Source organism: Hyla sarda, chromosome 9, assembly GCF_029499605.1.
Source record: "Hyla sarda isolate aHylSar1 chromosome 9, aHylSar1.hap1, whole genome shotgun sequence".
Classification (NCBI taxonomy): Eukaryota; Metazoa; Chordata; class Amphibia; order Anura; family Hylidae; genus Hyla; species Hyla sarda.
Genome location: NC_079197.1, coordinates 120,394,114 through 120,417,617, shown reverse-complemented (window position 1 = coordinate 120,417,617; position 23,504 = coordinate 120,394,114).

Genomic DNA, 23,504 nt, shown 5'->3' with positions numbered 1-23,504 from the left:
CGTCTGTGCTGTCCCAGCGTGCGCGGCCCCGCTCCCAAGGGCGCGCGCGCGCCGGGTCTTTGCGATTTAAAGGGCCAGTGCACCACTGATTGGCGCATGGGTTTTAATTAGTGTCTTCACCTGTGCACTTCCCTATAATACCTCACTTCCCCTGCACTTCCTTGCCGGATCTTGTTGCCATTGTGCCAGTGAAAGCGTTCCTTGTGTGTTCCTAGCCTGTGTTCCAGACCTCTTGCTGTTGCCCCTGACTACCATCCTTGCTGCCTGCCCTGACCTTCTGCTACGTCCGACCCTGCTCTTGTCTAATTCCTTGTACCGCGCCTATGTCAGCAGTCAGAGAGGTTGAGCCGTTGCCGGTGGATACGACCTGGTTTCTACCGCCGCTGCAAGTCCATCCCGCTTTGCGGCGGGCTCTGGTGAAAACCAGTAGCAACTTAGAACCGGTCCACCGATACGGTCCATGCCAATCCCTCTCTGACACAGAGGATCCACCTCCAGCCTGCCGAATCCTGACAACAACAGCAGGACTGAGCCTGTGGTGAAAGTGTTGCTAGGGGTAACGCATCGCGTCAAGCAAGTGAGCACTCTCTCAGCTAAGGAGACAGGTGGACGGGCCACCTGCGCAGTGCAAAAGCCGTGTTTTTTTTTTTTACAAAGATGGGTCAATGTCGAAATGCTGTTTATCGGAGCAACCATTGTGGACAGCAACCGGTTGTCGCCAAGATGGATGGTATGGTGAGCAACTTAAAGAGATCAACTGCAGCTCAGCAAGAGTATGTATTCGCACCTGATTGTCCTCTGATCAGGAGGCCAGAAAAGATGGACGTGAGGACCCGAGAGTTGATGGTGGGCGGTATCCCGCTGTACGTGGAGCTGGACTGTCACCAGGCTGTATCGAGAGTCATTCCGGACATAATACCTTTTTTTGAAGACCCAACCAGAGGCTGGTAAGACTGTTCTGATTAACTTTGAAACCTGTTAAGGGACAGTGAGCCATGTTATGGAGGGGTGTGCCAAGCTTGAGATAGACCGAGACTTCCCATATTTTTGGCAGTTGTGGAATGAGGAGAGTGTGCCAGAGAAACTGCAAACAAAGGTTCCTGAGCTAATGATGGGTGGTGTGTCACTACTTGACTGTGTAAACTGTCCTCTAAATTTTGAACCTTTGCAGTTTGATAATGTTTTTTGTCAAAAATTCATGCCTATGTGTTCTGAAGTAATGTGTACTGCTGCCAACTCAAGCGAAACTAACATAAAAAGAAAGCGAGAGGCCACTCACCATGTCGTGTTCCCAGGTATATCTTTATGTTCTTTATTTTCAGTGCTTTACCCTCTTAACCCCTTAAGGACACATGACGTACTGGAACGTCATGTGTCCACTCCCGATCTATAACGCGGGGCCACGGCGTGGCCCCGCGTCATAGCGGGTCGGGCCCGGCCTCTAACAACGGCCGGGACCCGTGGCTAATAGCGCGCGGCATTGATCGCTGTGCCGCGCGCTATTAACCCTTTAGACGCGGCGTTCAAAGTTGAACGCCGCGTCTAAAGTGAAACCGAAAGCATGCCGGCTAGCTCAGTGGGCTGTTCGGGATAGCCGCGGTGAAATCGCGGCATCCCGAACAGCTGACAGGACAGCGGGAGGGCCCCTACCTGCCTCCTCGCTGTCCGATCGCCGAATGACTGCTCAGTGCCTGAGATCCAGGCATGAGCAGTCATCCGGCAGAATCGTTGATCACTGGTTTCTTATGAGAAACCAGTGATCAACATAGAAGATCAGTGTGTGCAGTGTTATAGGTCCCTATGGGACCTATAACACTGCAAAAAAAAAGTGAAAAAAAAAAGTGAATAAAGATCATTTAACTCCTCCCCTATTAAAAGTTTGAATCACCCCCCTTTTCCAATAAAAAAAAAAACAGTGTAAATAAAAATAAAAATAAACATATGTGGTATCACCGCGTGCGGAAATGTCCGAATTATAAAAATATATCATTAATTAAACCGCTCGGTCAATGGCGTGCGCGCAAAAAAATTCCAAAGTCCTAAATAGTGCATTTTTGGTCACTTTTTATATCATTTAAAAATGAATAAAAAGTGATCAATAAGTCCTATCAATGCAAAAATGGTACCGTTAAAAACTTCAGATCACGGCGCAAAAAATGAGCCCTCATACCGCCCCATACACGGAAAAATAAAAAAGTTATAGGGGTCAGAAGATGACAATTTTAAACGTATTAATTTTCCTGCATGTAGTTATGATTTTTTCCAGAAGTCCGACAAAATCAAACCTATATAAGTAGGGTATCATTTTAATCGTATGGACCTACAGAATACATATCAGGTGTCATTTTTACCGAAAAATGTACTACGTAGAAACGGAAGCCCCCAAAATTTACAAAACAGCGTTTTTTTTTTCAATTTTGTCGCACAATGATTTTTTTTCCCGCTTCACCATAGATTTTTGGGCAAAATGACTGACGTCATTACAAAGTAGAATTGGTGGCGCAAAAAATAAGCCATCATATGGATTTTTAGGTGTAAATTTGAAAGAGTTATGATTTTTTAAAGGCAAGGAGCAAAAAACGAAAATGCAAAAACGGAAAAACCTCCGGTCCTTAAGGGGTTAAGAACATTTTTAATTTCCCCTGTGCCACGGCTGTAGAAATAAAAAAAGACAAACTTTAACTCACCTTCCTACATTCCCCCGTTGCGCCGATATCGGCATCCCGGTCCTCTGATACTGGTCTTCTTCCTGCTTCTTGGGCTCGGTGACTCACACTGCGTATCGCTGGCCGTAGCAATGTCCCGCCTCGGCCAGTGATAGGCTGAGGGCACTGTCATGTAAGGAGCCCGAGCAGCAAGGAGCATGCAGGGCCCAGGCTCCTTACATGACAGTGCACTCAGCCTATCACATACGCTGAGCACAGTATGAGTAACCGAGCCCAAGAAGCAGGGAGAAGACCAGCACCGGAGGACCGGCACGATGACATCGGCACAACGGGGGGAACGTAGGAAGATGTGTTAAAGTTCGTTTTTGTTTTTTTAGTTTCAGCAGCCCGGGCACAGGGGAAATGAAAAAATGTTTCACCACAGTTCTCCTTTAAATAATGTGCACACTGATGGCCATAGACTACCATACAACACATTATTTAGCAAATATGAAAAAAAAATAAGCCTCTTGAAAGAACACATTCTCTGAAACTGTACGCAAGCTAGTGGTGACCTTTTCTTTAGTAAGGAAGGATTGGGAGTGGCTGCCAGATGCTGATGTGAGGTGACCAGACAGATTTTGTGTGAGAGTGCTTCTTATAAATAAATATTGCTTAACCATAGATGTATAACAACATATGGTGTCACCCCCTATGACCATTTCCGCTAATAAGCCTTCTTCCGATTGCCGCATGACTGCTTCATGCCTGAGATCAAGGCAGGAGCAGTCAAGCGGCGATAACACTGTTCAATGCTATGCTATGACAATGCATTGAACAGTGCATGAAATTAGAGATGAGCGAATGTTTAAAAAATTCTATTCGGCCGTTTCATCAAACTTTCTGGAAAAAAATTGGTTCGGTCCAAATTTATTTGCGGCGATTCTGTATTAAAAACAGCTATTTCTTGCCTACAGAGAGCCTCAAAAGGCATGTAGAACACTTTGCCTTGCTGTAACACGCAAAGGTGTGTGCTTGGTTAGTGAAATAATACTGTTATTCACTATAACATGCAGATTAGAGGTGTCACTATTAGAATCATTGTCGCAGAGCAGCACAATGACAGAGCCTGGAGATGGCATCAGTATGGGGAGACCATATAGTGGCTGAATGACACAGCCTGGAGATGGCAACAGCCTGGCGAGACAAATAGGGCCTCACAATTGAAAAGATTAAAGATGTTTTTTTACATTTAGATTGAACATTTCGAATAGATGAACCTAAAAAGTTTAATTTAATGTGCCAGCAGCATGAGGAGACCACATGGCAATACAGTGAAACAGCCTGGAGGTGGCAAAAGCATGAGTAGACCATATAGTGTCTAAGTGAAACAGCCTGTAGTTGGCGGAAGCATGAGGAGACCATAAAGTGTCTGAGTGACGCAGCCTGGAGTTGGCAGAATCATGAGGAGACCATATAGTGGCTGAATGAAACAGCCTGAAGTTGGCAGCAGCATGACGAGACCATTTAGTGGCTGAATGACACAGCGTAGAGGTGGCAGCAGCATGAGGAGACAAAGAGTCCGATCAACACATAAATGATACCGATAAAAACCTCAGAAAACGTTGCAAAAAATGAGCCCTCATACCGGACCGTATGCGGAAAAATTAAAAAGTTATAAGGGTCAGAAGATGACAATTTTAAACGTATCAATTTCCTGCATGTAGTTATGATTTTTTTCAGAAGTGCGACAAAATCCAACCTATATAAGCAGGGTATCATTTTAACCGTATGGACCTACAGAATAAAGATAAGGTGTAATTTTGACCAAAAAATGCACTGCGTAGAAATGGAAGCCCCCAAAACTCACAAAATGAAATTTTTTCTTCAATCTTGTCGCACAATGATTTTTTTGTTTTTCGTTTCACCGTGGATTTTTTGGTAAAATGACTAGTATCACTGCAAAGTAGAATTGGTGGCGCAAAAAATAAGCCATCATATGGATTTTTAGGTGCAAAATTAAAAACGTTGATTTTTAGAAGGCGATTTTATTGGGTTAAAATAGCCGGTGAGGCGAGGTCAGACGCCTGGATGACGTTGCTTTCTTTTTCTGTTATGGTTGAACTGCTTACACCTATTTGAGATTGAGCATCACCAACACTGACCCAAGATTTACTCACCCCCCAGAAGTCACCAGACTGCCCATACACACCTTGGATACAGCCAGGTTGTTGCCGACGACTGCTTCTTCCTTAACCCTCCAGTGGGACTAAAGAAAACCTGTGTGAGCTGGTAGTAGATGGTAAAAAGATATTTGCTTTGCTATAGCCTAGAGGTATAATAAGTCTGGTGAAGCCGGACCCTGTCATAGTGTCTATACAGGCAGTTATTTGCAGTTGTAAAACTGTCAATGTCTGTATTTCTACTCCCTATGGTACTGTGAGTCACTCCTTGGAGTATGATGTAGTATTGGGGATGGATTTTCCATTTTTTCAGCAGTGGAAAGGATGTTTGGTAACCAGAGCAGGTATACTTGATAGGCCCACAACACTTGACTGTAACACTCACGTTTCTGAAAGCAGGAACCCCGGTAGATGTGGATCCACTGGACCTGTGTGGCAGATGACTCAGACCGTACCAGGGAGTGGAGTCTAAGGTGCCGCTGGTTTTCACCAGAGCCTGCCGCAAAGTGGAATGGACTTGCAGCTGCAGGCGACACCCAGGTCGCTACCCCTGGCATGGCTCGACCACACAGGCAGCTGAGGAGATGTAAGGCACAGGAGGGATAAAGCAGCTCCTAGTCTGGATAGCAGAAGGTCAGGGCAGGTGGCACAGGAGTGTAATCTAGATGTAGCAGGAAGTGAGTAGGCAAGCGGCAGAGGAGCAAGGTCAAGTCACAAAGCAGTAAATCAGATACACTGCAAGGCAATAACAGGAATGCTTTCTCTCAGGCTCACGGCAAAAAACATCCGGCAGGAAACTGAGGAGGGTAGAGGAATTTATAAATGAGCCACAGGTGGATTACACTAATGAGCGTACTGGCCCTTTAAATCTTAAAGCTCCGGCGAGCGCGTGCCCTAGAGGACGGGGACATGCGTGCCGGAGCAGAGAAGCAGAGGCAGGAGAACAGCAGGTTACAGCAGATAAGGGGACCATGTGCTCACGGTCAGTGTGCGCGACCGGAGCCCATAACGTAATATTGACTTGCACCACACACTAGTTGAGAGTTACTCAACAGAGGCTGAGGATAGGGAGTGTCAGCAATCACTAGATATATGTCAGATAGGGGTCTGCCAGACTGCTTGGAGAGCTGAAGAACAGACCTTGAGTCAAGTCCAAGAGGATCCAGAGACTCAAGTGACAAGTGTGCCTTTGACTGAAACAGAATCTTCAATAAAGTCAGAAAAGTATCAGGTACAGGAACATAGGTTCCATCCACCGGCTGAAGAGGAGCCCAAGGTGGGGCTAGAATTGCACGCTTATCTGGAAGAGGTGACAGGAAAAGAAGCTACAGAGATGTCTGTGGATACTGCAAAAGTACTGAAGAGAGTACACTGGAAGCTGGGTGCTGCGCTTACTGTCATAGTGTCCTGAGTGAAGGAGATGTGATGTCTGGACCAGAGATGGAACGTGACCAGGAAGGTCGAATCACTGGACCAGATGTTGTTGTTGCAGACCCAGAAGCTCTTGACGTTTCTGTGAGTGAGCGGAGAGATTGTGGAGAAGTTAAAGAGAAGTCTGCCGGAGAGCAGAGAAACAGTCCAGAGAGTCTGTCCAGGGACTACCCTGAGGCCCAAGGGGCCAAGATCTTTGCAAAGGGGACAACAACCCCTAAAAGAGTAGAAGAGATGGAAAGAGTTGGCTTGAAGGAATAGACAGGCCAAGGACAGGTGACTGTCACAATCCTTGCAAAGGGGACGACGACCCCTAAAGGAGAAGGGTTGGAACGAGTTAGCTTGAAAGAGCAGGAAGCAAAGCTTCAGCTGCAGAAAAATGAGCTTGCGGCTCTGCAGGATGAATGGTCCTGCTCCAAGGATCTTGTGACCAGCAAGGAGAGTTAATTGGAGAGTCTAACCATGCAGGTCTCATTCAAGGATGAAGAAGTTAATGTCCTGTGTGAGGCATATCTGGCTCTGCAAAGTAACCACAAGGCAAGGTTGGTAGCCATGGAAGAGCTGGAGGAGAAATTAGTAATGGCTCATAAAGGTACAGAGCCTGGTTGCGCAGAACAAAACGCACCTTAAGTCTCATGCAGCTACCTTGGATTCACAGGGAACTCAGCTCTCTGAACAAGAGGCTCAGCTAAAAGTCTATGAGCAGAAAGTGTCCAAGATGGTGAAGCTGAATAAAGGCAATGAGCAGTTGAGAGAACAACTGCTGTCGCTGGAGGATACTGTCAAAAACTTTACAGAATTGCTGGAAATTGAGAAGGTGAACTCTGCTAAGCTCAAGAGTGAGCAGCAGAAACATTTAAAGCTACTGGAGACTGAGATGCTTTCTTTAAAAGTGGCAGAGCCTAAACAATGGACTCAAGAAACAGTAGAGTCTGAGGCTTGGTTGGCTACCAGCAAAGTTTAGGCGATGACAGAAGAAGGAAAAGGCCTGGAGCATCTGTCTTGTCCGCACCTAGTGTCCAGAGAACTGCACAGACCAAAGTGAAGAACCTGGTGTTGGAAAGGTGTGACATGAATAGAGCCTTTTACAAGGAATTTTTCAAAAGTGACCAAAAGTCTTGTGCTTGGTGGCTGATGAAAGAAGGGTGCACCATTGAAGTGGTGCATATAAAATCTGCTGAGGAAGTAAGCCAAGTGCCTCAAAACCTGTTGGACGAAGTTGTTCAAGGAAAAGGAAAGGCAGTTGGACTCTGCCTTTTGAATACAAGTGCTCCTTCCCGGTGGTCTGAGCAGAGGGGAGGGGGGGGGGATATGTGAGTGGAAAGGAAAGAGTATATTTCCCTAGCTAACCCTGGAGAAACCTCCACCTGTGGCCTAATTAATGAGGTATCAAGGTATCAGGAAGGGGAAGTCTGTTTAAAAGGATTCAGACAGTGTGGTCTGGGCTCTCTCCAGAAGACAGCAAGGTGGCTGTGAAGGAAGGCAGGGGTTCTGGTGAGGAACACAGCCTGAGCTGTGAGTGGCCCCAAGTGTGGATGAGACACACAGCAAGAGGTAGCAAACGCTGCATATGAACAGTGAGTAGAAGGTTGCAGGAGGCATAAGTTTAACTGGCCGGGAAAAGCCCACCAGTTGATATTCAGGGCACACTGGATTGTGTAGTTAGTGACTAGGCGGTCAAGGATTTTTTTCCTGTGTTTTTTATTTATCCTGCAACCTATCTAATAAAGCTGGCGAGGGGCCGGACTTGCATAAAGTACTGTTGTTTGCCTGCTGATTGAAGTGGAAACGTGTCCTGTGGCGGTGTCAAGGACGATCCCAGAGCTATCTCCAGGGAGAAATCCTTACAATGTCTAATCTTGAAAGAGCAAGTTTGCATTTGACATTAGCAAGCCTGATGACTAGAGATAAGCGTATGGAATCCGAATTCGTTACGAATTTCAGGAAAAATTTGATCGCTCGAATAGCTTTATTAAAATGGCAGATCCACATGTGCAGATCTAAAATGGCAGATCCACATGTGCAGACATGGGGCAAGGAATCCTGGGAAGACGGAAACAAGGGTCGGTGGGTTGACCCTGAATCACATGCAGCTTGCAGCCTATCAGCAGCCAGTCACCCCTGTGATGTCACAGCCCTATATAATCGGCAGCCATCTTGCGGCCAGTTACAGCAGCATTCTATTATAAAAAGAGAGGGAAAGACAGCAGTGTGTGTTGCACAGAAAATAATTTTTACAGCAGCGATTCACCTCCCAGTCACATCAGCGTTCTATTGCAGAGAGAGAGAGATAGAGAACAGTGTGTTGCAGAGAAAAGCTTTTCTACAGCAGCAATTCACCTCAAACCCAAATCCTGCATAGACGCACTGATAGGGAAGGGAGTGAGATTGAGAGATAAAGTGCAATTTGGGGTGTAGTACACAGCGATTGTGAACTGCAGCACTGGTGTGTACAACTACTAAAAAGCTAATAGTAGCCAGACAGTTAGGGTGAGCAGAGCACTAAAAGCTTATTGTCTTCTATTAAGTGTAACATGTTCGTACATCTAAGTGCTGTACCATCTTGTTCCTGTTAACCCCTTATTTACGTCCTGCGCCGGCTCCCACGATATGAAGCGGGATCGCGCTGCGATCCTGCATCATATCGCGTCGGTCCCGGCGCTCATCAACGGCCGGGACCAGCGGCTAATACCACACATCGCCGATCGCGGCGATGTGCGGTATTAACCCTTTAGAAGCGGCGGTCAAAGCTGACCGCCGCTTCTACAGTGAAACTGAAAGTGACCCGGCTGCTCAGTCGGGCTGTTCGGACACCGGGAGGGCCCTTACCTGCCTCCTCGGTGTCCGATCGACGAATGACTGCTCCGTGCCTGAGATCCAGGCAGGAGCAGTCAAGCGCCGATAATGCTGATCACAGGCATGTTAATACACGCCAGTGATCAGCATAGGAGATCAGTGTGTGCAGTGTTATAGGTCCCTATGGGACCTATAACACTGCAAAAAATTTTTTACAAAAAAGTGTTGTTAAAGGTCATTTAACCCCTTCCCTAATAAAAGTTTGAATCACCCCCCTTTTCCCATAAAAAAAATAAAACAGTGTAAAAAAAAATAAACATATGTGGTGTCGCCGCGTGCGTAAATGTCCGAACTATAAAAATATATCATTAATTAAACCGCACGGTCAATGGCGTACGCGCAAAAAAATTCCAAAGTCCAAAAAAGCGTATTTTGGTCACTTTTTATACCATTAAAAAAATGAATAAAAAGTGATCAAAAAGTCCGATCAAAACAAAAATCATGCCGATAAAAACTTCAAATCACGGCGCAAAGAATGAGTCCTCATACCGCCCTGTACATGGAAAAATAAAAAAGTTATAGGGGTCAGAAGATGACATTTTTAAACGTATAAATTTTCCTGCATGTAGTTATGATTTTTTCCAGAAGTGCGACAAAATCAAATCTATATAAGTAGGGTATCATTTTAACCATATGGACCTACAGAATAATGATAAGGTGTAATTTTTACCGAAATATTTTTTACCAAAAGTTACGAAATGGCGTTTTTTTTTCGATTTTGTCGCACAATGATTTTTTTTTCCGTTTCGCTGTGCATTTTTGGGTAAAATGACTAATGTCACTGCAAAGTAGAATTTGCGACGCAAAAAATAAGCCATAATATGGATTTTTAGGTGGAAAATTGAAAGGGTTATGATCTTTAAAAGGTAAGGAGGAAAACACGAAAGTGCAAAAACGGAAAAATCCTGAGTCCTTAAGGGGTTAAAGTCTAAAAGGGTTACTCCGGTGGAAAACATTTTTTTTTTAAAATCAACTAGTGCCAGAAAGTTAAACAGATTTGTAATTTAAATGTGAATACGGGTAGAAAAACAGACATGGTGCACATCTACAATCTTGTATAATGATCTGTTTGCTTCTCAGCATAATATCAAAAACTAACAGGTTGTTAGTATACATTTTTGATCAAAAAGTACAAGCCCACTCGCCACGTCAAGGCCACCTATCCAGAGTGGGTCCCTAACGTCCCTAGCATAAAATGGCGCAGCACCGGGCGGCGACCACCATCGCCGCGACGCCAATGCCCACAGGGGGGAACAACCCACTGGCAGAGCAGCCCCAATGCCACTCAAACCAGTCTATGGGCCGCACCCCCCCGCAGACACGGCGCCACGGCAGCAACGGACACCGCACAGCACCACACCAGTGTGAACAGGGATGTAATAGCTCACTTACCATACTCTCCCAGTCAGACTGGGAGGCAGCCAGGAAAGAAATGGCCCATGTGCAGCTAACTACTGCTTATATAGGGTTGGGCTGGGGGGTGGGGAAGAGTGCAGCACATGTTAAAACAAAGAAAAAGGAGGGGATAGAAATATCAATGTGAATACGGGTAGAAAAACAGACATGGTGCACATCTACAATCTTGTATAATGATCTGTTTGCTTCTCAGCATAATATCAAAAACTAACAGGTTGTTAGTATACATTTTTGATCAAAAAGTACAAGCCCACTCGCCACGTCAAGGCCACCTATCCAGAGTGGGTCCCTAACGTCCCTAGCATAAAATGGCGCAGCACCGGGCGGCGACCACCACCGCCGCGACGCCAATGCCCACAGGGGGGAACAACCCACTGGCAGAGCAGCCCCAATGCCACTCAAACCAGTCTATGGGCCGCACCCCCCCGCAGACACGGCGCCACGGCAGCAACGGACACCGCACAGCACCACACCAGTGTGAACAGGGATGTAATAGCTCACTTACCATACTCTCCCAGTCAGACTGGGAGGCAGCCAGGAAAGAAATGGCCCATGTGCAGCTAACTACTGCTTATATAGGGTTGGGCTGGGGGGTGGGGAAGAGTGCAGCACATGTTAAAACAAAGAAAAAGGAGGGGATAGAAATATCAATGTGAATACGGGTAGAAAAACAGACATGGTGCACATCTACAATCTTGTATAATGATCTGTTTGCTTCTCAGCATAATATCAAAAACTAACAGGTTGTTAGTATACATTTTTGATCAAAAAGTACAAGCCCACTCGCCACGTCAAGGCCACCTATCCAGAGTGGGTCCCTAACGTCCCTAGCATAAAATGGCGCAGCACCGGGCGGCGACCACCACCGCCGCGACGCCAATGCCCACAGGGGGGGAACAACCCACTGGCAGAGCAGCCCCAATGCCACTCAAACCAGTCTATGGGCCGCACCCCCCCGCAGACACGGCGCCACGGCAGCAACGGACACCGCACAGCACCACACCAGTGTGAACAGGGATGTAATAGCTCACTTACCATACTCTCCCAGTCAGACTGGGAGGCAGCCAGGAAAGAAATGGCCCATGTGCAGCTAACTATTGCTTATATAGGGTTGGGCTGGGGGGTGGGGAAGAGTGCAGCACATGTTAAAACAAAGAAAAAGGAGGGGATAGAAATATCAATGTGAATACGGGTAGAAAAACAGACATGGTGCACATCTACAATCTTGTATAATGATCTGTTTGCTTCTCAGCATAATATCAAAAACTAACAGGTTGTTAGTATACATTTTTGATCAAAAAGTACAAGCCCACTCGCCACGTCAAGGCCACCTATCCAGAGTGGGTCCCTAACGTCCCTAGCATAAAATGGCGCAGCACCGGGCGGCGACCACCACCGCCGCGACGCCAATGCCCACAGGGGGGAACAACCCACTGGCAGAGCAGCCCCAATGCCACTCAAACCAGTCTATGGGCCGCACCCCCCCGCAGGTTTGAGTGGCATTGGGGCTGCTCTGCCAGTGGGTTGTTCCCCCCTGTGGGCATTGGCGTCGCGGCGGTGGTGGTCGCCGCCCGGTGCTGCGCCATTTTATGCTAGGGACGTTAGGGACCCACTCTGGATAGGTGGCCTTGACGTGGCGAGTGGGCTTGTACTTTTTGATCAAAAATGTATACTAACAACCTGTTAGTTTTTGATATTATGCTGAGAAGCAAACAGATCATTATACAAGATTGTAGATGTGCACCATGTCTGTTTTTCTACCCGTATTCACATTGATATTTCTATCCCCTCCTTTTTCTTTGTTTTAACATGTGCTGCACTCTTCCCCACCCCCCAGCCCAACCCTATATAAGCAGTAGTTAGCTGCACATGGGCCATTTCTTTCCTAGCTGCCTCCCAGTCTGACTGGGAGAGTATGGTAAGTGAGCTATTACATCCCTGTTCACACTGGTGTTGTGCTGTGCGGTGTCCGTTGCTGCCGTGGCGCCGTGTCTGCGGGGGGGTGCGGCCCATAGACTGGTTTGAGTGGCATTGGGGCTGCTCTGCCAGTGGGTTGTTCCCCCCTGTAGGCATTGGCGTCGCGGCGGTGGTGGTCGCCGCCCGGTGCTGCGCCATTTTATGCTAGGGACGTTAGGGACCCACTCTGCATAGGTGGCCTTGACGTGGCGAGTGGGCTTGTACTTTTTGATCAAAAATGTATACTAACAACCTGTTAGTTTTTGATATTATGCTGAGAAGCAAACAGATCATTATACAAGATTGTAGATGTGCACCATGTCTGTTTTTCTACCCGTATTCACATTGATATTTCTATCCCCTCCTTTTTCTTTGTTTTAACATGTGCTGCACTCTTCCCCACCCCCCAGCCCAACCCTATATAAGCAGTAGTTAGCTGCACATGGGCCATTTCTTTCCTAGCTGCCTCCCAGTCTGACTGGGAGAGTATGGTAAGTGAGCTATTACATCCCTGTTCACACTGGTGTGGTGCTGTGCGGTGTCCGTTGCTGCCGTGGCGCCGTGTCTGCGGGGGGGTGCGGCCCATAGACTGGTTTGAGTGGCATTGGGGCTGCTCTGCCAGTGGGTTGTTCCCCCCTGTGGGCATTGGCGTCGCGGCGGTGGTGGTCGCCGCCCGGTGCTGCGCCATTTTATGCTAGGGACGTTAGGGACCCACTCTGCATAGGTGGCCTTGACGTGGCGAGTGGGCTTGTACTTTTTGATCAAAAATGTATACTAACAACCTGTTAGTTTTTGATATTATGCTGAGAAGCAAACAGATCATTATACAAGATTGTAGATGTGCACCATGTCTGTTTTTCTACCCGTATTCAGATTTGTAATTTACTTCTATAAAAAAAATGTAATCCTTCCAGTACATTTTAGCAGCTGTATGCTACAGAGGAAATTATTTTAGTGCTCTCTGCTAACACCTAATGCCCATATCAGGAACTCTCCAGAGCAGGAGAAAATCCCCATAGCAAACCTATGCTGCTTTAGACAGTTCCTGACATGGACAGAGGTGTCAGCAGAGAGCACTGTGGACAAGACAAAAGAGAAATTGAAAAATAAAAGAATTTCCTCTGTAGCACACAGCTGCTAAAAAGTACTGGAAGGGTAAAGATTATAGAAGATAAAATAGAAGTAATTTACAAATCTGTTTCACTTTCTGGCATCAGTTCATTAAAAAAAAAAAAAAAAAAAAAATTTCCACCGGAGTACCCCGTTAAGGGCCTAGATACTGTGAAAGGCCAGCCAAAAGTACACACCTGCTGGTGTTGTAGACAAATACTGTTTTAACCCCTTAACGACCAAGGACGTATATTTACGTCCTTTGCTGGCTCCTGCGATATAACACGGGGTCACGCGGTGACCCCATGTCATATCGGTTTGGTTCTGGCATGTATCTGAAGCCGGGACCCGGGGCTAATAGCGCGCAGCAGCGATCGCGGTGCCGTGCACAATTAACACTTTAGACGCGGCGTTCAAAGTTGAACACCGCGTCTAAATCGAAAGTGAAACCTTTCCGGCGGCTCAGTGGGGCTTATTTGGACCACCGCAGTGAAAATGCGGTGTCCCGATCAACTGGGACACGAGCAGAGGTCCTCTTATCTTCCTCCGGCATGTCCCTTTGGCGATTGATTGCTCCAAGCATGAGATGCAGGCTTGAGCAATCGATGGCCGATAACACTGATCAATGCAAAACTATGGCTTTGCAGTGAACAGTGTATAAGATCAGTGTGTGCAATGTTATAGCCCCCTATGGGAGCTATAACACTGCAAAAAAAAGTGTAAAAAAAAGTTGATACATGCCATTTAACCCTTTCCCTAATAAAAGTCAAAATCACACCCCTTTTCCCATAAAAAAAACCATGTAAATAAAAATAAATGTAAACATACGTGGTATCGCCGAGTGCGTAAATGTCTGAACTATAAAAATATATATCATTAATTAAACCGCACGGTCAATGGCGTACGCACAAAAAAATTCCAAAGTCCAAAATAACATATTTTTGGTCACTGAAAAAAATGAATAAAAAGCAATCAAAAAGTCAGATCAATGCAAAAAACGCTAAAAAATTCAGATCATGGCCCAAAAAATTTGCCCTCATACCGCCCTGTATGGGGTAAAATAAAAAAGTTATAGGGGTCAGAAGATGACAATTTTAAACGTATAAATTTTCCTGCATGTAGTTTCCAGAAGTACGACAAAATCAAACCTATATAAGTAGGGTATCATTTTAATGTTTGTCTTGTACCTGTACCTCTTCATGTAATAATCCTGAATTTTACCTACCTGCACTGGACCATCTCTTATCTGCATCATTTTATCGTATGGACCTACAGAATAATGATAAGGTGTCATTTTTACTGAAAAATGTACTGCATAGAAACGGAAGCTCCCAAAATTTACAAAATGGCGTTTTTTCTTCAATTTCATCGCACAATGTTTTTTTTCCCGTTTCGCTGTAGATTTTTGAGTAAAATGACTGATGTCACTGCAAAGAAGAATTGGTGGCACAAAAAATAAGCCATCATATGGATTTTTAGGGGCAAAATTGAAAGGGTTGTGATTTTTAAAAGGTGAGGAGGAAAAAACAAAAGTGCAAAAACAGAAAAACCCGTGGTCCTTAAGGTGTTAGGTGTACTGGTGCATAATGTCCTCCCCTCATATACACACTAAGTATGTCAGGCAGAGAAGTGCCAGGACGTGCACAGAGGAGTGGCACAGGCCTAAACTCATCAGGCAGAGGTCGCAGCAGACTAGGGGTGAGTGGCAGCAAGAGTCACAGCGAGAGGTCTGAGCTCCCGGTATCAGCTAGCGGTCGTGTCTTGACCAGAAACCCATCTTCCGTCATCGATTATTTAACACGGTCATCGACGCCATCACAAGTGACATCTGACACCCCTAGTCAACAGTCGTTGGGTTCCTCAGAGCCATCCCTGCCCTCCCATTGCCTCTGTCCAATGCTGTTCCCTCCCCCACAGAAGTATCTTATGCTGTGGGTTCAGCTGACCTATTTAGTGAGGACGAACTTGAGGACAGTCAGCAGCAACTGCCCAGCAAAGAAGTGGAGGAGACATCCACCACTTCCTCCGCTAGGCAAGCTAGTAATGATGAGGAGATTGACGTGGGAGGCAGTGTAGCGAAGATTCAAGCTCCTGAAGCAGACACTGTTGAGGAACTTGAGGAGGATATCAGTGACGTGTGCACTTTGGAGCCAGGTGCAGAAGGGGCATCATTATCATCAGGAGAAGAGGGTTGCAGGTTGCCTGTGAGGCAGCAGCTGAGCCAGCCAGGTGGTAGCATGGTGGGCAGTCAGAATGGTGGCAAAATTGGAAAATCTGGAGCCAAACGTGCCCGGGTAGACCACCTGATTCGCGGCAGCCTACCTTCCCAAGAGGAAGTGGAACAGTGGTTCCTGGATTTGACGGCAGTAGCAGTCAATCATTGCATACTGTTGGTGGGAAAATAAATTACTCGGCAATGTGGCAGTTTTTCATCAAGCATCCAGAGGATGTTAACCTGGCCACATGCAAGGTGTGTCGGCAGATAGTGAAGCATGGCCAGGGTCCCAATGTTGGCACCGGGGCCCTGTGTCAACATATGCAACGTCACCGTAAAGTGGCCTGGGAGATCCGTAGCTCCGATGTGGTGGTCCAGCCTACTGCATCACCCAGTGGCAGGCCCACTGTTTCAGCCAGCCAAGGCTCCACCACCTCAGCCGAAGGGAGCTGTGTTTCATACCCATCTTTTGTCGCTCCAGATGCTCCTGCTTCTCCTACTTCGAGTCAGTCATTCCGCAAGCAATCCATCGGTGAAGCCATGTCCAAGAGACAAAATTATGCGCCCACTCATCCAACGGCGCAGAAGCTGAATGTGTGCTGCAATCCCTCCCTTTTTAAGTGGTGGACTCTACACCTTTCAGAGAACTGATGACTTGTGCGGAGCTGAGGTGGAGAATCCCAAGCCGAAATTTCCAGCCCTGTAGTACCAGCCCTGCACAATTTTGTGGAAGAGAAGGTGGACCAGTTCTTGAGCCTGTCGGTGTGTACCAATGTGCAAAGCAGCACCAACTTGTGGAGCTGTAACTACGGTCAGGGACAATACATGTCCTTTATGGCCCACTGGGTGAATGTGGTTCCTGCACAGCCACAACAGCAACTTAGACAGGTCACGTCGCTTCCGCCTCCACACTCTCATGCCGTTGGTCCTGTGACAGTGTGCAACTCCACCTTCTCATCCTCCACTGTCTTTAGCCTTCACTGCACGGACAAGTCTCAGTGCCCCTCCAGCATACTGTGTGTGCAGGGCACGGCTGTGTCATGCTGTTGTTCACATGGTTTGCCATGGCAAACGGAGTCACACAGGGGAGGAACTGCTAAAAGTCATTCATCATGAAATCGAATAATGGCTTACTCCACGAAAACTGGAAATGGGAACCATGGTGACCGACATCTTGTCTGCGCTGTGAAAAGGAAGCCTGAGACATGCACCCTGCCTGGCACACGTGTTCAATCTGGTTGTCAAGCGGTTCTTGAAGTGTTCCCCCATCTGCAAGACATCCTTACAATGGGAAGGATTCTTTGCATGCACTTCAGCAACTTGTACACCGCAAAGCAGACCCTTATTGAGCTGAAGCATCAGAACGTTATCCCCACCATAATCTGATTTGTGACATTTCCACACGTTGCAATTTTACCCTTCATATGTTGGAACGACTATATGAACAGAGAAAAGCCATAGCCAATTTCTTGATAATCCAAGCAGATAGGGGGACTCCCCTGTGTAACTTCAATGCCAACCAGTGGCAGCTCATACGTGACACCTGCCGTTTGCCCAGGCCCTTTAAGGAAGCCACATTATTAGTCAGTCACCAGGATTATGGGATGAACAACGTCATTCCATTGCTTCATCTACAGCAACATATGTTTCAAACAATGGCTGGTCAGGGCACTGGAGACATGGCGCCTACATCTCACACCCACATGAGCCCTGTGGGGGCTGAAGTGGAGTAGGAGGAGGGGGAGGGGCACAGTGGAGCACAGTTTAGGTTTTGCGAGATGGGTGTTTTTTCTAGTGATCTCACAGGAGAGGAGAAAGAGTAGCCAGAGGAACTAGAGGGTTATGAGTTAGGCAATACAGAGGACCCAGACACACCGTGGCAGTATGCAGTGGTGATGGAGGAAGGGAGTCCCTCCGAGTCACTTGCACAAATGGCACGATGCATGCTCACTTGCTTGCGTAGTGACCACCGAATTGTCACCATTCTTGTTGTGACTTCTGGTTCTCCACCTTATTGGACCATCGCTACCGGCACAAAATCGGGGCCTTTTTTACACCCACTGAGAGGGAGGACAAACTATCCTACTAGAGAGACATCCTAAGTAGTCAGTTGGCCGATGCCTGTCTGCGCCATCATCCATCCATTCGGAGGTCTTACTCGAGGGGCCCAGTGTGCTCACCTTCCACTGCCATGGCTGCTGAAGAGGGGTGGGGTGGCAGGAGCAGTACCAGCTACATCAGCAGCAGCCTGAGTCTACAGTCACTGATGAGTAGCTTTCTTGACCCGCATAGTGAAGCAACTCATAGGCAGTAGGTAGACCTGGATCAGGACCTGAACCAGCAGGTGGTTACATACCTTGACATGACCATGACAACACACCTTGAAGATCCTCTTGACTTCTGGCCAGCCTAACTTGATTTGTGGCCGCAACTTGCAGAGTTTGCCCTGAAAAGTTGTTCTGGCCGGCCAGTAGTGTGCCATCAGAGCGGGTGTTTAGTGTGGCGGGGGCCATAGTAACCCCAAGGAGAACTCGTCTGCCTACGAAAAAAGTAGAGAGACTGACCTTTGTGAAGGTGAATCAGGCATGGATCAGACTGGATTTCCACCCATCAATGCCCGATGCACCAGAATAGATTGACCATGGTGCCACACCAATACTTCACAAATATGGATAGTGGAAAACATATTTAAGGTGCTGCTCCCCAGTAACAGGCATTCCTCTGCATCAATCCACAATTAAGTATTGAGGATATGCATTACCTAAGCTTAACTTTTCTTAGGATAAAATATATGTACCCCAATTTTTTTTGAAATCAAACAAAAAGAAAGGTGCTACCTACACCACCAAGTATTGATGTAATGCAAAGACCTCTAAAAGGTGGAAGGGAACAATGTATGGTCCATTGTAACCGGTGGGGGTAAAAACTTTCCTTGTAAAGCCCTACTCTCGTATTATTAATTCCCTTCTTGGCAAGTGTCACTCGCCCCAAAAAGAGCGGCCCCACGCAGGAACCTCTCCCTATTTCCACCTACAAGCACTGCCATTTCACAGGGTATTTTACAAAAGAGACCATTCAGTATCATTCAGCCACTATATGGCTTTCTCATTTTGCCGCCAACCCCAGGGTGTGTCATTCAGCCACTATATGGTCTCCTCATGCTTCAGCCACCTCTAGGCTGTGTCACTGTACCGCCATGTGGTCTCCTCATGATGCTGGCAGATTAAATTAAACTTTTTTTATGTTCATCTATTTGAAATCTTCAATTTAAATGTTAAAAAATATCTTTAATGTTTTCAATTGTGAGGCCCTATGGTCTTGTAAGGCTGTTGCCACCTCCAGGCTGGGTCATTCAGCAACTATATGGTCTCCTCATGTTGCCTCCACCTCTATGCTGTCTCATTCAGCCACTATAAGGTCTTGTCAGGCTGCTGCCAGCTCCAGGCTGTGTCATTCAGCCACTATATGGTCTCCTCATGCTGCCACCACCTCCACGCTGTGTCATTCAGGCACTATATGGTCTCCTCATGATGCCGCAACCTCCACGCTGTGTCATTCAGCCACTATATGGTCTCCTCATACTGATGCCACCTCCAGGCTCTGCAACAATAATTCTAATAGCGACGCCTCTGATCTGCATGTCATACTGAATAACAGTATTATTTCACTAACCCAGCACACTCCTTATGCGTGTTACAAAAAGGCAAAGTGTTCTACACCCCCTGTTGAGGCTCTCTGTAGGCTAGAAATAGCCAATTTTAATACATATTCGCTGCAAATAAATTTAGACCAAACCAAATTTTTGTCAGAAAATTCGGCGAATCGGCCGAATCAAACTTTTCAAAAATTCGCTCATTTCTACGGGTGAGTGGTGACCTTTCAAGCAGGGAATCCGAACCTAAATTACACCGCAAACTGTAAAGTGGCTAAATACTTAACTATGGCAGTATTTATTGTATTGGTTTTATTGTAATGTGTTGGAAAACATGTTGCATTTATATACAGAATTTTTTTTAAATGTTATTCATTACACTTAAAAGACCTAACATATAACAAATAAAAAAGCAACATGACAACATTCATTCTAAAATGGGCACTGCCACCATAAACTACTTTTTTCAAAGATTATATAAAGTTAGGCAACTTTACCATTTGTTTTCATTTTATATGTTACTTTTTTATGAGAAAAATCATCCCTAAAGTTGTGTCTTCTAGGAGTCTCCATATGATGTAAATCGACTGTGGCAATGCTCTGCTCCTGTGTTTGAACACAGGAAGTGGTGGCGGGCTTAGCACCATGCTGAATGCTCCTGGCCTGTCAATCACTGTGCAGAGTGAGGAACAGTGTGAGAGCAGGCAGAGCAGTGGCCATTATAGTCAGAATGGGAGAGCAGACTGAGAGGCAAGGTAGCTTTCAGCAGTGTCTGCCATCTCCTACACAGACAACACTGCAGCTTCTCTTCATAACTGGTGAAAACATGGGGAAGGTCTGGGAGGATAGATGGTACTGTAGCTGTGCTTATAGTGGTCAATGTGTGTTGTTGAGCTGTGTATGTAGTACAGCTAAGTGTGTATGGCTGAGCTGTGTGTGCAGTAGCACTGAGTGTGTTTATGGCTGAGCTGTGTGTGTAATAGAGCTAAGTGCATATGACTGAGCTGTCTGTGCAGTAGAGCTGAGAGTGCAGTAGAGCTAAGTGTGTATGGCAAAGATGTGTGTGCAGTAGAGCTGAATGTGTGCATAGCTGAGCTGTGGGTGTAGTTTTAAGTTTCCTTAAAGAGAATGGCCCTCATTTACTATTGCAAACCCGACATGTTTTGTCGGGTTGTGCGCCAAAAACTCTGTCTGCGCCAGATTTTGCCCCAGAATTGAAAAAACCCTGACTAACTCTCCATTTTGCTAAGAAAACCCAAAAAGGGGTGTGGTTGTCGGGAAAAGGGGCATGGTCTCCAAAAAGGGGCATGTTCCCCACATTTTCACAAAAAAACATCATATTTCCTAAGGTTTTCACAGAAAATGTGGTGGATTTCAGCTGAGGAAACCTAGACAGATCAGAGCATGTGTAAAAAAAAGCTAAGTGTAGGGAAAGTGAAAAATGTAGGGAAACCTTAGTAAATACCGTGGAAAATAAAATGTAGGGAATTAAAACCCACAAAGAAACCTTTACTCCACTCTTCGTAAATAAGGCCAACGTGTCATTAAAACATGGCCCATTGTTTAAATCAAGTTTTTATGTTAACCATATTTTGGAAGATTTTTATTTTTTTATTTAGAACTAGCTGAGTACCTGGTGTTGCCCGGTTTTTCCTTCCTCATCCTTGTTGGGGAGGAAAATCAACAAAGGAGGAAGCTTTTGACTTCATGTCCCATCCCCATATATTGTTGTTATATTCCAACACCCATATCCCGTGTACAACAACTTAAGGGGAAACCCCCAAAGTGGTACCTTAAACTAGAAACCCCCCAACAGAAATTGATAAAATGTAACTTTTAATTGATATGATTAAAATAAACTGAAGTGGTAATAGTAATGTGATAGAAGTGTTTGTTTGTACCACACTGATTTAAAAATACAGGGTCTAACTAGCACATGTGATAACTGTGAGTGGAAGCTTCTAGGTAGTGTGTGCCATGAATACTGGTATGGCCACTACTGAGGTACTGAGAAAAATATGTATGTGCTTGTGCTAGTAGATGCCCCTGCAATTAAAATATTAAGCACAAGCCAGAGTCCTGACGGCATTTTGCTGCATCAGTGAGGCCCGGAAGTGTAGCCTGTCCCTTTATAACCTACCCCTATGTCATCACTAACTGTATCCAGACACTATCACCCCGGGAGCCACCAAGGTCCCTACTACTTAAGGGCCTCTCATTTGCCCCCACCCCGAGATTTGATGAATTTTCCTGAGTAAAAGATATCAATTTATTCGCCCGTAAACTTGCCCTACATAAGTGGCAGATACAACATAACAACTAAGAACTAAAACCTTAGAATCTCTTCTATTGGAAAATGAGGGTGGGGCTACACAAGCTATGGTAACTTTAACAACACTTAAACCCCAATCTAAAATGACTCCGTCATTTACTCAGTATTCCGAAATTGATACTTTCATCCAATTAGTGACAAAAGATTTCCAAAGGATTGAACTGAAATCACATCTGGTACACTCAAATCTCTCTCAAGAAGAACAATTAGCCTTACAATCTAATGAAAACTTGGTAATCCAACCGCCTGACGAAGGCAGAAATATTGTTCTTCTCGACAGAGCACAATATGTCGGAATAGCCCGTAAATTACTAGAAGATATATGCACATACTTACCTTTGTCTTCTGATCCAACGAAGGAATTCTTGGCTGAGCTGCTGTTGCTTCTGAATGAGGCCAAACAGGAGGGGCTTATTTCTGAAGGAGAGAAATAATCCCACTATTTCCAATTTCTATATTTTGTCCAAAACGCACAAAGGCACCATTTCTAGAGCTAATAACATTGCACTGATCTTTTGTCATCTAATACATCATCGTCCCTTCACGGGCAAACTGAGAACATCATTAGGTGCATAGAAACCTTCGATCCCTATGTCAGTCAGATGATGCAAATATTACAATGGCACTGGCACATCCTGATCTCTGATACAGATTGTCACGTATGGGCAGGGAAGGAGTGCTCGCTAAGTTCACCCGCGCCCCTGTCCCTGCCTACTTGTCCGCCTATCCTAAAAGATCGTCCGGCAACTGGTTGACAATCCCTTCCTAAATAAGTGAGGGGAGTCCAATGTCAACACAATAAAATACAATCCTGTCAGTTGTCAGGAGCAACAGGGAAACAAGAAACTAACAAAGACAAACTAAACATACACACAAAGTCAATGTCAGTCAAACCGTGTCTAGCCAGGAGTGGGAAGAGGTGCTGAATCGCTATAAAAAAGAGAAGTCAAATAGGAAGCCAGAAGTCAAGTTGCTGGGTATACAAGGGAATAAGGAAATGCTAGCTACACAGGTAATGACCAGTTTCACAGGCATCTTTCCAGTGTCTGATACCTGGTAATATAGGGAGATGCACATGTGGTAAATCAGTAGCTAGCCACTCAGACAGCAGGGCGTAAGCCGGCAACCTTGCAACAACACCTTGTCAGCACCTGTTAACTCTGCTGGTGCTGACAGTACCCCCCTTTTAAGAGGGGCCACCGGACCCTTAAAACTGGGTCTAGGTTTGTCTGGGTGAGAATCGTGAAATTTCTTAATTAAAGTGGCCGCATGGACAAAAGAGGCCGGAACCCACGATCTCTCCTCTGGACCATAACCTTTCCAATGAACTAAGTACTGGACAGAATTCTGTACCTTTCTGCTATCCAGTATTCTAGCGACCTCATACTCAAGCTCTCCGTCAACCTCAACCGGAGGAGGAGACTGAGTAGGAACAGAACTTTTTAACAAGGAGCAATGGAACACATTATGAATCTTAAAAGAAGATGGTAATTTTAATCTGTAACCCACAGGATTAATAACTTCAATTACCTCATAAGGTCCAATGAACCTAGATGTCAGTTTCTTAGACGGAACCTTGAGACAAAGATTTTTCGTAGATAACCACACTTTATCACCAATTTTAAATTTTATGCTGCACTTATGTCTCTTGTCGGCCGATTTCTTTTGTAGTACTTTTGTAGTACCGATTTCCAGGTTCTTCTGAACC